Source organism: Podarcis erhardii, assembly GCF_964252035.2.
Source record: "Podarcis erhardii genome assembly, chromosome: 5".
NCBI lineage: Eukaryota > Metazoa > Chordata > Lepidosauria > Squamata > Lacertidae > Podarcis > Podarcis erhardii.
In genome coordinates, this window is record NC_138509.1 from 36,785,223 (window position 1) to 36,802,735 (window position 17,513).

The following is a 17,513-nucleotide window of genomic DNA, read 5'->3' on the forward strand; positions in this document are numbered from 1 at the left end:
TTTGTGTGAGCCCCGTCAAAATGAAGGGGAGCTGTCCTCACGTTGCCCTTCTCTCTACAGCTGCATTTTGTTTAAAAGAAAATCCTTGAATGCTGAAGATATTTAAAATCCACTTTGCTCCTTCCCAGGAGGCAACTCTCTGCTGCCTCCGCCTCCAAAAATATAATCGGACCATTGCAGACCTCAAGTTTCACAAAGCTTCTGAAGCAGAATAATCTGTTAATGTTCCAGCAAGTTTACCAAATGCTTCTCCTGGCTCACAGCAAATAAACCCAGCTGCATCTTACCATGCTGGAGAAGGGGACTGAAGACTCTTAACAGTGTGGAATACTGCCAAGTTATCCCCCCAAAAGCTGTTCTCCATCCTGTGCCAAGCAACACTCCCCATAGAGAAGGCATTGGCGTCTCCAGTTTTCTCCAGCATCAAATCGAGCTATGTCAACCATAATAACTAAAATAGCATCAAGTGTTTGGAGGAAGCCACTAGGATTCTTGGCTCCTTTCAGCTTCATGGTGACATACCTCAATAAGGCAGAAAGAATAATATCCAATTGCTACTCAGAATCGAAACGGAAATAAATGTTTTGCCCCATTCCTACCCTGCTTGTCTTTCTTTAAAACAAATATGGAAAGGTAGATTTCTACATTGCAGGGGGTTGGACCAGAGGACCCTTCTACGAATAATTCTAAGTTCAAGAAGAAAAAGGCTGTCCAGCCTCGTAATCTCTCAGTTCTGATGAACAGAAGGCACTATCTTCTTCTAGATCTTTTCCTGCATGGGATGCATTCAGATTAACAGCATGCCACATGACAAGTACGTGACCCACCACTAACATGCGTGTCTGAATTGGCCCTAACAGGACAAGCGCCCCTAAAGACCTAGCCTCTTTCCCTTGGCTGCTTGTTGAAAAGGAGCCTTTTCTCTCCCAGGATGGGTCTTGAAACCTAAGCCCCCAGGAGGCTGTGCAGGCTTCCTGTAGGTACTGTGGGCTTCCCTTCCCTTTGTGTTTTGTGCAGAGAAGCCATGCTTAGGATGAAAGAGCAGAAGGGGAGTCAGATTGCAAGGATACCTGAGGACTGGCAGCAGCAGGAGGCTGCCAGAGGGACATCATCTCAGGTGTCATGTGTGTTGTAATGCAATAGGAGGGTCCCCCATTATGGTGAGCTCATTGGCTTCCCTTGCAGGCAGTGTGTGGGCCTTGTTGCTGGCACAGTCCTTGACTGGTGACTAAGGGAGGCGTTTTCAGGCAAACTTGAGACATGTCTGTCATTTCCCCTTCACTAAGTTTGGGTTTTCTTCTTGTTTATTTTCCACCTGGGCTGAGCTTGTATATTATTATTATTATTATTATTATTATTATTATTATTATTAGAGTTTATATACTGCCCTATACCCAGAGGTCTCAGGGCAGTTCACAGAACAAGATCAACATATAAATGCACAATATGTATAACCAAAATAAAAACCACAACCCATTAACACCCCCCCAAAGACCCATAGGGCATAGGATGTCAATCAAATCAACCAAAGGCCTGGTTAAAAGGGAACATTTTTGCCTGGCACCTAAAGGGGTATAATGAAGGCACCAGGTGAACTTCCCTGGGGAGAGCACTCCATAGACGGGGAGCCACTGCAGAAGAGCCCCGTTCTCGTGTTGCCACCCTCTGGACCTCTCAGGGAGGAGGCACACGAAGGAGGGCCTCAGAAGATGATCTCAGGGTCTGGGTAGGTTCATATGGAAAGAGGTGGTCCTTGAGGTATTGTGGTCCTGAGCTATTTAAGGCTTTATAGGTCAAAACCAGCACTTTAAATTGGACCCGGAAACTATTTGGTAGCCAGTGCAGTCAGACCAGGATCAGCGTAATATGCTCAAACTCTCTTGTATAGGATTTGGAAGTGGTTCCACTGGTGTAGAAGAGGCTTCTCTCCAACCAAACCTGGTATTTATGGGATTGTTTGGTAATTCACGTCAATGTGGAAGAGATTCTCTGGAGGTAGCAACTTGAGAAACTATTACGCTTCATCCCCTCTTTCACTGCAACTGCTTCCTGGTTGCTAGAAATGGACAGATAACTAGTGTCCTTTGCAATATACTTCCTTATAGGTGCTAGCATAATGTTCTTAAATGCCAAGGTTTTGTCTAGTCTCAGATGGGAGTCTTACTATCATTCCACAGACTGCCCCCCACTCTATGTGAAGGTGACCCAGTTTGTCCTCTTTCTCGTTCTTACTTCCTTTCCTCCTTTATTTGTCCTATCCCTCTTTCCCTTTTACTGACAACAAACAACGTAATCTCTACAATTCCTTTTAAAGTTATGTAAATTCTTGCCATTATGAGCTGAAAACAGCAAAAACTCTGTGCTGGAGATACGTTGTCTAAATATTTATCATTTTTTAAAAATGAAAGTCTTAAGTAAGTTCTGAAGCTGTGTCATATTTTAGCTTGATATTGATTCCCACCATGAACTGTTTATCAAATGCAGCTCTTGTTTGACTTCCAGGAGAGATGTTGCAGCTGCTGTCTCCTGTGCTGCCATCTCTGCGTTCTGCACAAATAAATCTCCGTCACTTTGCAGCAGAAGGAGGCGGCAATAAAACTCACTTCTCTGGCACTGTCAAAATACATTTCAACGTCTTGACAATTTAAATGCAGAATAAAGGTTTTGCTGATTTAAACAAATTCTGACTCAGTGTGTAGGAATGGGAAATCAAAATATCTTTTTATGGATTTGAGGGGAGGTCATTTTTCCATGTATCAATTTCTCTAGGTGCCTAGATGGAGACATCTGCACATAGTGTGCATACTTCAGAATACTTTCAGGTAATAGTTTTGCAGTCATCAATACTGCAATCCGTTGTGCTCTTAAATTCATGCAAGAAAAATAAATGCAGGACCCTAAATCTGTGTCTAAGAACACAGGAAGAGCCCTGCTAGATCGGACTATGGGACCATCTAGTCCAGCACTGAAAGGTGTTGTAAAAGGCATCTGACTCGAGGCAAGTATTGTTTTCGCTATCTGGCATGCTCCAAATTAGAACGCCGTCTGATCCGAAGCGCCAACGTTTTGACAGCATAAAGAGGAAATATGATTTCCCCATGAATTGTTTTAAAGGCTATTTAGCAATAGTCGTTTTAGTGTCTCAAAAGCACACAATAGCAAAAGGCATTTGTGTACATAGGCATGATAAAAAAAACAGCAACCATAAACTTAATGATTGACTCGAGCTTTGAACAGGAGAAAGTGAAAGCGCACCTAGTAGCCTAAGCTGGATAGAGAAGCCAACTTCTGATAAGCTTCCACAGCAGTGCCAGATTTACATATACAGTGGTACCTCAGGTTACATACACTTCAGGTTAGAGACTCTGCTAACCCAGAAATAGTGCTTCAGGTTAAGAACTTTGCTTCAGGATGAGAACAGAAATCGTGCTCCGGCGGCGCGGCGGCAGCAGGAGCCCCCATTAGCTAAAGTGGTGCTTCAGGTTAAGAACAGTTTCAGGTTAAGTACGGACCTCCGGAACGAATTAAGTACTTAACCCGAGGTATCACTGTAAGCCAAACAAGATATAGCTTAGGGCCCCACCCCTTGGGAGCCCTCCAAAAATATACTTCTTCTTAATTGTATTTCACTATTAATATACTTCTTCTTGTATTTCAGTTCAACAGTTACTTTGATAAAATACATATTTTGTTATGTGCAAATGGCTTTAGATACCTATTAGGTCCATAACTTACCTTATAGCATATATACAACACAAAAAACAATGACAATTTGTTGTTGACAAAAGACAGCGGGACATATAAAGGGCCCCATTACCTTCAGTAGCTTAGGGCCTCATCAAACCTAAATCTGGCCCTGCTCCACAGGAAAGAGTTCCAAAGTCAGGGGTTCTGTCCACACACTTATCTAGCCAAGGACTATCCATTCATGACGATGGCAGTAGCCATGTGTCCTTTTCCTCATTGTGCACATATGGCATCATGTAAGCCTGGCATTCCACACAAAGCCCTATGTGTGCACACAGCATAAGCATAAGCTAAGCCTATCTTCCCCAAATTTAATAATATGATTATGTGAACTGGACCTTGGCATGTATGAAAGCATGCATGCACACACCATCTGCCATGGCGGTTGTTTGCATGTGTAAATTGGCCCTAGATCCATCTGTGGTGAATGCTTTGGCTTCAGCATCACAGGATGTCTACTCAGAAGAAAGCCGGACTGAGTTCAGTGGGCCTTACTCCCAGGTAAGGGTGTGTGGAGCTATAGTGTTTTATCTAGGCAGCCAGGCCTCCTCCAGATGACAAGATCTTTCAGTACCAGGTCAGTGAGGACCACTTGCTTTTTAAAATTCTCCCATATATACAGAACTTCCTGTGTGCCTTTTGGGTTGTATCTGTAGGTTTCCCCCTCTGTGTCAAATAACTGGGGTCAAATAAGTGTTGTTTACTTTTTATAACCTATGGAAGATGGATCTCCCTTGGGAGGACTCTCCTTCCTTGAAGGTTTCTAAGCAGAGGTTGGATGGCCATCTGTCATGGATGCTTTAGCTAAGTTTCCAGGGGGGTTGCACTAGAAATATGACCCTTCCACCTCCATGATTCTATGTTTTTCTGCTTCAACAATATTTCATTACGTTCCTATCATTTTATGTAATTGTATTTTGTATAAATTATAAAAAATTAATAAAACATGTTCTATTTAGAAACAAAAAATTTAAATAGCTACCTTTCTACTGGTAGGAGGGGGGGCATGGGCATAGCCAGGATTTTTGTTAGGGGGCAGGCTTTTGTTGGGGGGGCAGAACCTCAGATTTGTATTGATTCTTACTGGTTTTTACTTATTGGAGGGCAGTTGCCCCCTGCCCCCCTGGCTACGCCCATTGGGTGGCACAGAAAGGAAACAAGGTCAGAAGGGGGCCATGGTCAGAAAAAGGTTACGAAACACTGATATAAACCATCAATCAGCCCCAAACTTGTGCAGGGTGTCTGTGAGTCTCCAGAAGCCTATTTCTGTACCTTGCTTCACAGGGTGCTATCCGTGGTCCTGACCCTTAGCAGCTTGGGTTTCATTTTCCCAATTTGTTTTTCATTTTCCCCATTGTTGCTTGAATACCACCCTCAGGAGGATGTCCCGCTCCCATGTCTCCAGTGATTACTTCTTTAAATTTTTATCCCACTCTTCTACTCAGAAGGCTCCCAGAGCAGCCTTTGACTTCCGTAATGAGATGGGTTTGCAATATAACAGACACAACACAAAAAGGAAATGGATAGGGAGTGGGGAAGAAACAAATAAATAAAAGCGCATAGCATCCAACCCACCCAGAACATGCAAATGAAATTCTTGAGTGATACAAATGCTGCAGAATGATTGCCAGGATAACTAGATCACACTACTTCCCCTTGTCGCATTTGCCTACAATGATGCGGGACATGCCAGCCAAATGCTGGATTAATTTTTGCTAGCTATGATTTCCATATGCAGCTCAGCCCATCACAGTCTGGGTTATCTGAGGCTGCATGCAGTGTTTAAAGCAGGAAAACAGGATCTCTGCACATGTTTGGACGAAGCAAATTGCTCTTCTCCTAGGAGTTTATGTCAGTCCTGTCCACCTGTTATAAATTCTCAGAACTTTTATCAGGTAGGGCAGCCACACAGCACACTTTGTGTTTGCTCCTGCGGTATATGTCTCACAAAGACGGCCTTTTGTAAGTATTTCTGTGTTGCTGAGCATAGTAGGGCAATCATAGAAATGGTAAAATCCTCTTTAGTGCCAAAAGCATAGCAATTACGTATGTTGGCATTTTCATCCCAAATAAAAAGAGGCATTTCATCCCAGCATGCAGAATAGATTGGAGTCAGAAGAAAAAGAAAGAGAAAATGCTGGCTTAACAGAAATCTTAAAAAGACTAACCTTTACTTTGTTGAAAAGAGGCAATTATGTGGATCCATTTCAAATGGGGTTTGGCATAGAAAGGGCCTTGGATGTTCTGATGGAAGGCCAATGCCAGGAGAGGGAGAGAGGGAGGGAGGAAGTGTGTGGTCCTGCTAATTTTCCTGAACTTCTCAATAGCTTTCAGTACCACTGACCATGGTATCCTTCTGCATTGAGAGGTGGAGGGTCAGTGTTTTGGTGACTCTGGAGAGACAATTCATAATAATAAATCTTGTGCCAGTAACATGCATTTAGCATTTAGCATAATTATAACAATTGCAGAAGTATAACAGTGCAATAATCAAGACTGGTTATTGATAACAACAACAGTCTTAGCATCTCGCACAGTCCAGATGTGGCATATGCAACTATGCACAGTCACCACGTCACAACAGCTTGACTGGGACAGACAAAATGAAGCACACTGTTGCTGTGAATTCCTGTCATTGTGTTGACCCTCAAAGCAACCTTTTTCTTTTCTGTGGCCACCCCAATCTCTGAGCGGTGCAAGATTCCAGGGGTTCCAGGTTCATGTTTCCTTTGCAATGAGCAGAGACTGTGGTGTCTTTGTGATATATGGTTTATTTACACATACCGTATTTTTTGCTCTATAAGGCTCACGTTTTCCCTCCTAAAAAGTAAGGGGAAATGTGTGTGCATCTTATGGTGCGAATGCAGGCTGCGCAGCTATCACAGAAGCCAGAACAGCAAGAGGGATTGCTGCTTTCACTGCACAGCCATCCCTCTTGCTGTTCTGGCTTCTAAGATTCAGAATATTTTTTTTCTTGTTTTCCTCCTCCAAAAACTAGGTGCGTCTTGTGGTCTGGTGCGTCTTGTAGAGCGAAAAATATGGTATATACCTGAACCTACAGTGGAAGGGTTCACAGCATTAACATCCCAAGAGGGTCTTGCTTCTCCTATAGCCACAGCCATTGGTGGACCTACATTTTGGGGGCTCTGTCATGGGGGCCCCTTCGCAACCAGCAACAAGGTCTGGTGTTGTTCTGCAGAAGATCACCACACCTTTACAACATCTGTGCTACTGACTCTCAAACTTTGGGATTGTTGAAATATATACAACAAAAACATAATCAGTTTGAGATGTGTGACTCAAACTGGGTCTACTAGACCCCCAAATTTTAAGCAACATGGAACAAATTCACTTCTGGGGCCCTGCTAGGATTAGGGCCCCTGAAGCTTAAGCTTCATAATTTCATCTGCCCCTGGCCACAGCCTTAGATTCCAACAGAAATCAGGCATAGCCTTGTCTTCCAGCTGCCCAGCCTGCCAGCTTCTGGCCTTTGTCTTTCTAACTACCAGCGAGTTGAAGGAGGCAGTGGCCCAACACTTCCTTTGTTACCTTAATGGCCCATGCTTAGAGAGCCATAACCTCACCAGGATGCTAATCCCTGCTTGATCTAGGAATTGGAAGGGGGCTCATGAATAAAGCCTACCCCCTCCACAATTCATAACAACATCATTGTGGGTTTTTCAGCCTCCAAACTACCCAGGCTTTTAAGCAGGCAATCCACCATATTTGAAACAACCACCATTGACCATCATTTGATTACTTGGAACTATGGTAAAGGTAAAGGAGCCCTGGATGGTTAAGTCCAGTCAAAGGCGACTATGGGATTGTGGCGCTCATCCCGCTTTCAGGCTGAGGGAACCAGCTTTTGTCTACAGACAGCTTTCCACATCATGTGGCCAGCATGACTAAACCACTTCTGGCACAACGGAATACTGTGGCGGAAGCCAGAGCGCACAAAATGCCATTTACCTTCCCACCACAGTGGTACCTATTTATCTTTTTGCGCTGGTGTTCCTTTGAACTGCTAGGTTGGCGAGAGCTGGGACAGAGCAATGGGAACTCATTCCGTCACAGGGATTCAAACTGCCGACCTTCTGATCGGCAAGCCCAAGAGGCTCAGTGGTTTTGACTGCAGCGCCACCTGTGTCCCACTTGGAACTATATGTGGAGATCATACGTGGTACAAAGTGTTTTGGGAGAGTACACTATTGGCGATCCCACACAGCGGCAAGCGTGTCTTTCACTTTGTTGGTTTGGCACTAGCCAATAATCAAATTTGAGGGCTTTATTGATTCTTGTGAGGATCAGTGACATTGTGTCTCAGAAGCACTGAGGGCAACCATCCACAGCACATTTTGCAAAAGATCTTTCCATGAACTGAAAAAAAAAGTCACCCAAGCATCCTTGAAGGAGAATTGGCATTAAGCCTCGCCACCTGCTGAAGTGAGGGTGCTGGTTGCTAGCTTACAGACATTGGCAGATGCATCTCAGGTCTCAGCGACTCCAAAACCTGGAGTAACGAAATTATAGCTATAATGCAAAATCAGACAAAAACAACCCAGTTTTGCTGGATCACAGGAAAGCTTCTAACTGTGGAAGAAGCGTTTAGATGTGTGAAGGAGTTTTGTAAACCTAGACATACTACTGACTCCAGATATCGTTTGTGGTAATATTAACAGAAGTAGGTGATTAGTCTATTATGAAACTACACAAAATATTGCTTTTCCCATCCTCTACTCTCATTTCTCACATGAAATGGATAGAACAGGTTCTGGGCACAACACCTGTATCAAACAACCATTTTGTGTGGTTACTTTGCCCCCTATCATTGTATGAGAAGATGTCTTGATCTTCCTAGACATTCCACTGGGGGTAGAATGTAAGATATAAGAGTAAAAATGTATGTGTAAAAACAAAATTTCACTAAATTAACGGAGGGGAGCTGTTGCGGTTATTGCTATTATTATTAATCTTTATTTTAGATCTTATTATTATTTATGTGGAAATTGTTCAAATTTAGTTGTGTACTTTTTGATGTTTTGTTTATTGTTTGTTACTGCTTTGGGTTATGTTTGCAGTTTTGTGATTCCCCCCCCCCCCCCGCCTCCGATGTTGTAAGCTGCCTTGAGCATGGTTTGAACTATGGAAAGCATACAAATAAAATGATGTATGAGAGTATTTGGATTTCAGTGCAACTGCCCACAGCTCTGGCTCTGACAGAATAAAGGACAAGTTCTGCAGGATAAATATATTTGCAAGACTATTTCATCGGCGCTGCTATTTGTATGACATGCATGATCTTTCCTCAGATTTCTTTCCTCAGATGATTCACCATCTTTTTTTTCTTCTTTTTTTTTCCTTAAAAAGTATGGACCTCAAGTGTTAGGTAGGAGGGAATCAAGGTAAATTTTGGAGTTATGTAAATTAGTAATCCTCAGCGTGGGAGAAAGTAGATGGCATGCTGTTTGCTGCCCTTTATCAACAGCAAAGGCTCTGAAAAACATCCATCTACCTCCTGACTGCAAAACATTGATTCTAGCAGAAACCTGGAAACTTTTTCCACATTCCCGAGTATGGTCCTCAGAGACTGCCGTTTCTTGCTGCTGCAGTGTCACAGTGAAGGATGAGGAACTGAACAATAACATAGCCAAACTTGCCTTCCCATATGATCCAAATAGGACTCATAAAGGTCTTTTCTAGATTGCCTAGTTTCCGAAGCTACAAAATTACTCCTCCTTGAAAGGTAAATGAAATTAAGCTATGAATTGACACAAACAAGGAACAAGCACTGTCCATCTTAAGTATTCACTGGGGGTGTTCCCCTCGCTTTTTCCTTTACTGATGTCTGAATCTCTAGTCAGAAGCAAGTCCAATAAAACTCAGTAGGGCTTATTCCCAGGTAAGTGGGGTCTGTATGCATTCTTTTGCACTACAGATTACCACTAGGTGGCTTTAATTTAGTGCTAGATTGGAAACCACCATAAGTGCTTTGATATTATTGACTAAGAACACAATAATAGCCTGCTGGTTCAAGCCGTTGGCCCATCTTCTCCAACATCCTGTTCTCACAGATGCCTGTGGGGAACCAGCAAGCAAGATTTAAGCACAGGGTCCCTCGCCCCTCCTGTGGTTTCCAGCGAATGGCATTCAGAAGCAGTGCTGCTTCCAGCTGTGGAGGCAGAGCATAGTCATTATGGCTAGTAGGGATAGTTAAAGCTATGGTTTCCCCAGTAGTGATGTATGGAAGTGTGAGCTGGACCATAAAGAAGGCTGATCGCCGAAGAATTGATGCTTTTGAATTATGGTGCTGGAGGAGACTCTTGAGAGTCCCATGGACTGCAAGAAGATCAAACCTATCCATTCTGAAGGAAATCAGCCCTGAGTGCTCACTGGAAGGACAGATTCTGAAACTGAGGCTCCAATACTTTGGCCACCGCATGAGAAGACTCCCTGGAAAAGACCCTGATGTTGGGAAAGATGGAGGGCACTAGGAGAAGGGGACGACAGAGGACGAGATGGTTAGACAGTGTTCTCAAAGCTACCAGCATGAGTTTGACCAAACTGCGGGAGGCAGTGGAAGACAGGAGTGTCTGGCGTGCTCTGGTCCATGGGGTCACGAAGAGTCGGACACGACTAAATGACTAAACAACAACAACAACAACAGACATGGAGAGCAGAGACTGGGGGAAGAAATGGCCCCGTGCCCGTGGTTATTCAAGTAAGAGATTCATTCCATGGCTGAACCAGGATTTGAACCAGGATACCCCCAGCCAACAGTGGACCAGCCTGGCTTTGACATACTCACAACACAAACACTTTCTTGAGACGACATCATTGATGGAAAGCTATCCTGTGAGCCATCTATAAGGATGCCGTGCTGGAGAAGAAATAATCGCTTGTGCATAGAGTTTGAAGCATGCTGTATTTCTGGAGGGAGGCAGTTTTCTGCCCTGAAAATCACTCTCAATCACAATCAAGCATGTGTTCCACGGAAACAAGTTGTCTGCTCTTCCCAAAGGCAAAGATACCATCTGGTTTGTTTGTGTGTTGTTGGGTTTTTTAGCTGAAACAACACAGAGACATGGAAACCTGTTGCTGTCTCTTCTTTCCCCTTGAGCTATATAGATAGAGAACACGGCCAGGTCACAGAGAAGGATTAACAAGATGCCACTGAACTGGACTGGAACCAAAAAAGGACATCTCACATAAGGCAACATCAGTAAAGAGGGTGCAGCAAGACAGTACCAATTTTAAAAAAACCAAGGCAGTTGGCTGTTTTCTGGCGGCATATGGCCTGCGCCAGGAGACTAGAGACTGAAGAACGATGTTAATTCTTGTGCCATATGTTGATCAACTGATACCTGTGACACTTGCATTAAACTGTCATCAGTAAAACCAGCAGATTTGTGTGTGATTATTGCCATAAAATTGTTCCATGTGTCTGCAAGGTATGGACGTTATCCCTGTGGATGTGCAGTGGAAAGGTGATTTTCAGATGTTATCTCAGGAAGACTTAGCGTAGAAATGATTTCACTGTTTTGTACACAGTGGCGGAGCTTCATGCTCCAGCACCGGGGGGGAGGAGAGCAGGAGGGGGCCGGGCTGGCACACGTCCCAGGGGCGTGGCACGCTGCCTGTAGGGGCATGGTGCCCAGCGCAGGAGGGGCAACAGCCACGATGGCACCCCACCGTGATCATGCTGCCAGGGGCAGTGGGCTCCCCCCGCATACCTCTTCTTCTGCCAGTGTTTGTACATAAACTCACATATAACACATATGTTATTTCTGACTTCATAACTATACTAGATCAGCTCTCTGGATTCCTTACTGCTGGGGGCATTGTGCACAGCCATGAAAAACATGCAGCTTACGGGTGAGGGGGCGGGGGGGGGGGAGCAAAACTGGCAAGAAGAATCCCAGTGAATGTGGTTTCAGAATTATCCCTCTAATTTCCTTGTCTTTTCTTAATGCTCCTAGAAAGATTTCCAGCGCTGTAATGAATAACAGTGGCAACAGGGGGCATCCTGTCTAACCCCTCTCTCGATATCAAATCCCTCTGTAATTTCATTAACTTTGTTTTTTGCTTTTTATAGATAGCTTTAATTCCATTCATTATTCTATTTCCTATTCTCAAACTTTCAAATGTCTCCGTCAGGAAACTCCACGAGATACAATCAAATGCCTTTTCGGCATCTACCAATAACATTTCTATTTTGTTACTCGGGTTCATTTCAGCATATTCCAATAGGTCGATAATTATCCTAGTGTTATCTTTTATTTGTCTTTTGGATAGGAAACCGGACTGGTCTTTCCTTATAATTCTTTTAAAAATGATTTTCATCCTATTTCCTAAGACCCCAGTAAAAAATTTATAGTCTATATTCAACATGATGAGGCCTGAATCCCAACTGGAAGGGATCCAAATGGTCTGCTTCTTCCAGGCGTGCCTGGAGTTGTTCAGCAACCACTCGTTCAATCACCTTGCCCAAGAATGGAAGCTTTGAGACTGGGCGATAGTTGGCCATATTGGCCGGGTCTAGAATTGTTTTTTTAAGAAGCGGTTTAATGACTGCCTCTTTCAGCAGGTCTGGGAAGAATATTTTCCTGTCAATGTCTATTCTAGTACTGGCCAAGCAGGCCACTGTGTTGCTTCTTGGCTCTTTCTCTCCTCGATGCCTCTCTTGCTTTACAATCTTAGTCTGCTTTTTGGCGTCTTTTCCGGTTCTCACTTTGTCCCTTCCACCTATGGCAGTTCCTCTGTATCTGCTATGACTGTTTTAGCAAACTCTTCAGCATACCTTTTGGGTGGTTTACCCTTTGCAGGCCTCACAAGGACTGCGTGCTGCTTGCTGCCTGCTGCCCAGGAGGACTCCCCTGAGTGAGTGCTTGAGGGCCCTGCTCTTGCCACTTACCATCTGGCCTGGGGCGGGGCCTGAAGCCTCACAAGGACTGCGTGCTGCTTGCTGCCTGCTGCCCAGGAGGACTCCCCTGAGTGAGTGCTTGAGGGCCCTGCTCTTGCCACTTACCATCTGGCCTGGGGCAGGGCCTGACAGGCCTCACTAGGACAGTGTTACTGCAGGAGGGGCACAGAGTGTTTTTAAAATGTTTTTAAAAAATTTCTTTTGGATTTTTTGTATGTGGGGGGTGGGGGTGGGATGGAAGTTTGGTTGGGTTTGGGGAATTATTTTTTTATTTTGATGTTCTTGTAATTTTTACATTTTTTTGTTTGTATTGTTTTATTGGTTTTGTTTGTTTGTATAAGTTGTTATTTTGTTCTTAGGGGGAGGGGTCAGGGCTGCCGGGGAGTGGGCCCCAGCCCACAAAATGGCTGGGGCATGTTCCACAGGGGGGAATGCACTGGGACAACCGATCTCAGTGATCACGGGTAGGAGGAGGAGTTACGCTAAGACCAGACCATGTCATTACAGAGGAGGCAGGTTTAGTCGTTGTCTGAGGACTATTCCTGCCTCCGGGTCTGGTCCTGACCGGATGGATACTAGAATCAGCAAGGGATACCCACATGACCTGAAAGTGTTGCTGTGCAATGCCAGGTCAATGATTCATAAGACCACTGCCATCCATGACTTGATCATGGATGGAGGATTTGATCTGGCATGTGTAACAGAGACTTGGTTGGATGAAGCAGATGGGCCTGTCCTTGCCGCTGCTTGCCCACCAGGTTTCTCTTATGCACAGCAACCCAGGTCATGTGGGCGGGGAGGGGGGGTTGCAGTGATTTTTAGGAAGTCATTAGTCTGCACCAGGCGTCCTATTGGGAAGACCCAGTTTTCTGAGTGCATGTTCTGGAAGTTGGGCAATAGGGGCAGTACAGGATTCCTATTGGTGTACCGACCTCCCCGCTGCACCAAGGATTCCCTGCCCGAGCTGCTTCAGGTCGTGGCGGATATGCTCCTGGAGACACCTAGCTTGGTTGTCCTGGGGGATTTTAACATCCATGCCGACACGACCTTACAAGGGGCCGCTCGGGACTTCGTGGAAAGCATGGCCTCCATGGGGCTGTCCCTGAATAAGTCTGGCCCAACTCATAGCCACGGACATGCCTTAGACTTGGTGTTTACCTCTACGGATGCTGGTGATCTGACATTAACTAAAAGCGAAACAAAAGAAGTGCCATGGTCAGATCACTTCCTGGTGCAACTGGACTTCTCCGCAACCCTTCCCCTCCGCAGGGAGGTGGGACCGATTCGGATGGTCCGCCCCCGCCACTTAATGGATCCAATTGGCTTCCAGAGAGTGGTAGGGGATGCTTTATCCCAAGTTGATGGCCTTTCAGCTGATTCCCTGGTGGCCCGCTGGAATGCGGAGTTAACCAGGGCTATTGACTGTCTGGCTCCGAAGCGCCCTCTCCGATTGCATGGAGCCCGGACAGCCCCATGGTTTTCCCCGGAGCTGAGGGTGATGAAACAATCGTTGAGACGGCTAGAGCGCCGGTGGCGGAAAACTCATTCTGAATCAGACCGGACACGGGTTAGAGCTCAACGTCGAGCCTACCAAGTGGCAATGGCGACGGCGAAGAGGGCCTTCTTCACCGCCTCCATTGCATCTGCAGGAAACAGCAGCAGGAGACTTTTTCAGGTGGTTCGCAATCTATCAGAACCACCTGTACCACCGGGGCCTGGTAGGGACCCCAAGATCTCCTGCAATGCTTTTGCAAAGTTTTTTGCAGATAAAATCGCTCAGATTCAGAAGGAGGTAGACTCCACCGTGGGAGCAGGGCCAGGGCGGGAGAGTGCTAGAGTTCTGTCTGGTCCTGTTACATGGGATCAATTCCAATCTGTTACCTCCGAGGATGTGGACAGGCTGCTTGGACGAGTGAAACCGACCACCTGTCTCTTTGATCCTTGCCCATCCTGGCTGATAAAAGCGAGCCGGGAAGGGCTGGGCGATGGGATCTGCGGGGTGGTGAATGCTTCCCTCTCTGAGGGAGCCTTCCCAGACCCGCTGAAAGAGGCGGTCATTAAACCGCTTCTTAAAAAAACATCTTTAGACCCGGCCAATTTGGCCAACTATCGCCCAGTCTCAAATCTGCCATTCTTGGGCAAGGTGATTGAGCGGGTGGTTGCTGAACAACTCCAAGCACGCCTGGAGGAAACGGACCATTTGGATCCCTTCCAATCGGGATTCAGGCCTCACCATGGGACTGAAACTGCCTTGGTCGCGCTGGTTGATGATCTCCGGTGGGCTAGGGACAAAGGTGAGAGCTGTTTCCTAGTTCTGCTGGATCTCTCAGCGGCCTTTGACACCATCGACCATAACATCCTTCTGGACCGTCTAGAGGGGCTGGGAGCTGGGGGCACTGTTATACAGTGGTTCCGCTCCTTCCTCCTGTGCCGTGTCCAGAAGGTGGGGGGGGTGAGTGTTCAGACCCCTGGGCTCTCACTTGTGGGGTGCCTCAGGGTTCTGTCCTCTCCCCCATGCTTTTTAATATCTATATGAAGCCGCTGGGAGAGATCATCAGGTGGTTTGGACTGGGTGTTCATCAGTATGCAGATGACACCCAGCTCTACCTCTCCTTTAAATCAGAACCAGTGAAGGCGGTGAAGGTCCTGTGTGAGTGCCTGGAGGCGGTTGGAGGTTGGATGGCGGCTAACAGATTGAGGTTGAATCCTGACAAGACAGAAGTACTGTTTTTGGGGGACAGGAGACGGGCAGGTGTGGAGGATTCCCTGGTCCTGAATGGGGTAACTGTGCCCCTGAAGGACCAGGTGCGCAGCCTGGGAGTCATTTTGGACTCACAGCTGTCCATGGAGGCGCAGATTAACTCTGTGTCCAGGGCAGCTGTCTACCAGCTCCACCTGGTACGCAGGCTAAGACCCTACCTCCCCGCGGACTGTCTCGCCAGAGTGGTGCATGCTCTAGTTATCTCACGCCTGGACTACTGCAATGCGCTCTACGTGGGGCTACCTTTGAAGGTGACCCGGAAACTGCAATTAATCCAGAATGCGGCAGCTAGACTGGTGACTGGGAGTGGCCGCCGGGACCACATAACACCGGTTCTGAGAGATCTGCATTGGCTCCCAGTACGTTTCCGAGCACGATTCAAAGTGTTGGTGCTGACCTTTAAAGCCCTAAACGGCCTCGGTCCTGTATACCTGAAGGTGCGTCTCCACCCCCATCGTTCAGCCCGGACACTGAGATCCAGCGCCGAGGGCCTTCTGGCGGTTCCCTCATTGCGAGAAGTGAGGCTACAGGGAACCAGACAGAGGGCCTTCTCGGTAGTGGCGCCCGCCCTGTGGAACGCCCTCCCATCAGATGTCAAAGAGATAAAGAATTACCTGACGTTCAGAAGACATCTTAAGGCAGCCCTGTTCAGGGATGTTTTTAATATGTAATGCTGTATTGTTTTTAATACTGATTGGGAGCCGCCCAGAGTGGCTGGGGAAACTCAGCCAGATGGGCGGGGTATAAATAATAAATTATTATTATTATTATTATTATTTCAGAACTGCGTACTATACACAAGTCTTCCGTGCTGGGCAGGCCGGGTCATCCTTTTATATACCTGCTGGGATTGACAAGGCATCTGACCTTCACCTGAATCTCTTGGCGGAAATAATTAGCATCACACGTCATGTGCATGGAAGTTGCCGAACCAATTAACCAGCTAGAAGGATTACTGTTAATAGCACCAGTTTTCCTATAACTTGATATTGCTTTGATGAACTGCAAAAGCATTTTTAGTTTGCTTTCTGTTGCCACCCAAAAACGTTTCTTTATTAGTGCTACTTTGTTTTGTTCGATTCCTTGCAAATGAAGGAAAACAACTTTTCTGCTTGTATATGTTGATAATATAATTTTGGTTACTGAGAACAAACAAGATTATACAAAAACAAGATTGGGTGCAGGCCTGGCCAGGACATAGGCGTCCTGATTGTGACAAAGGTGACCTGTGTGCTTGCTTGCTTGATTAACAGCTTTTGGGAACTTCAAGGTCCCTGCTCTCCCTTCTTATGGTCTTTGTACTGGACCTGGAGACTCCAATAGAGAGCATTCCATGTCAAGAAGGAGGGCAAGTGGGCACTCTATCAAATGACAGGACAAGAATTACACGGAGCAGGGCCTTTTCACTGGTGGTGCCCATTGTATGCCTCGCTCTTCCCAGACCTGCTCTCTTTTGGCCTGTATTTTGGAACTTTATAATTTAGGAAGACTTTGGAAGAACTGGTTGACAAGTCTTATCTGTGGCTGACGTATGAGCGGATTTTATTTGCTGCTATTCTGTGCTTCTGGTGCACCAGGGTTTACACCAGTGTAATAGAGTTGGCCAGGATGCCAGAAGGGATACAATTTATGAGCTTTCTCCATTATCTGCACAGCAGGGGGTGTTAAGTCAACAGTGCAAAGGCTGAGCTGAAGCATTCCCTGCTGGTTACCTGCTTTCAGCAATAGGGGTTGCTGTTTGGTAGTACCCAGTTGGTTAGCTGTCAGTTTCTAGAGCTCTCTATTGGTTGCTCTTAGGTAATTCACAAAACATAGAGTCAATTCATAAAACACAGTGTTCATTCATAAACCAGTAACATAAATTTCCATTGCTACATATTGGGTGTATGTTTCAGCAGTTGAACGTACAGGTTTATGGCCATGCTGTAGTGTAGTGCTTATGCGACTGTGAATAAAAGGTAGCTGGGCTCATCATCCCGGGGTATTTGGGGGGGGGAGGTGACAAAACTGATTTCGAATAAGTGCCCCCCCTTTCTTTCCAAAACATGTCCATGACTCTGTACTCTGAATAGTGCCACCAGGGAC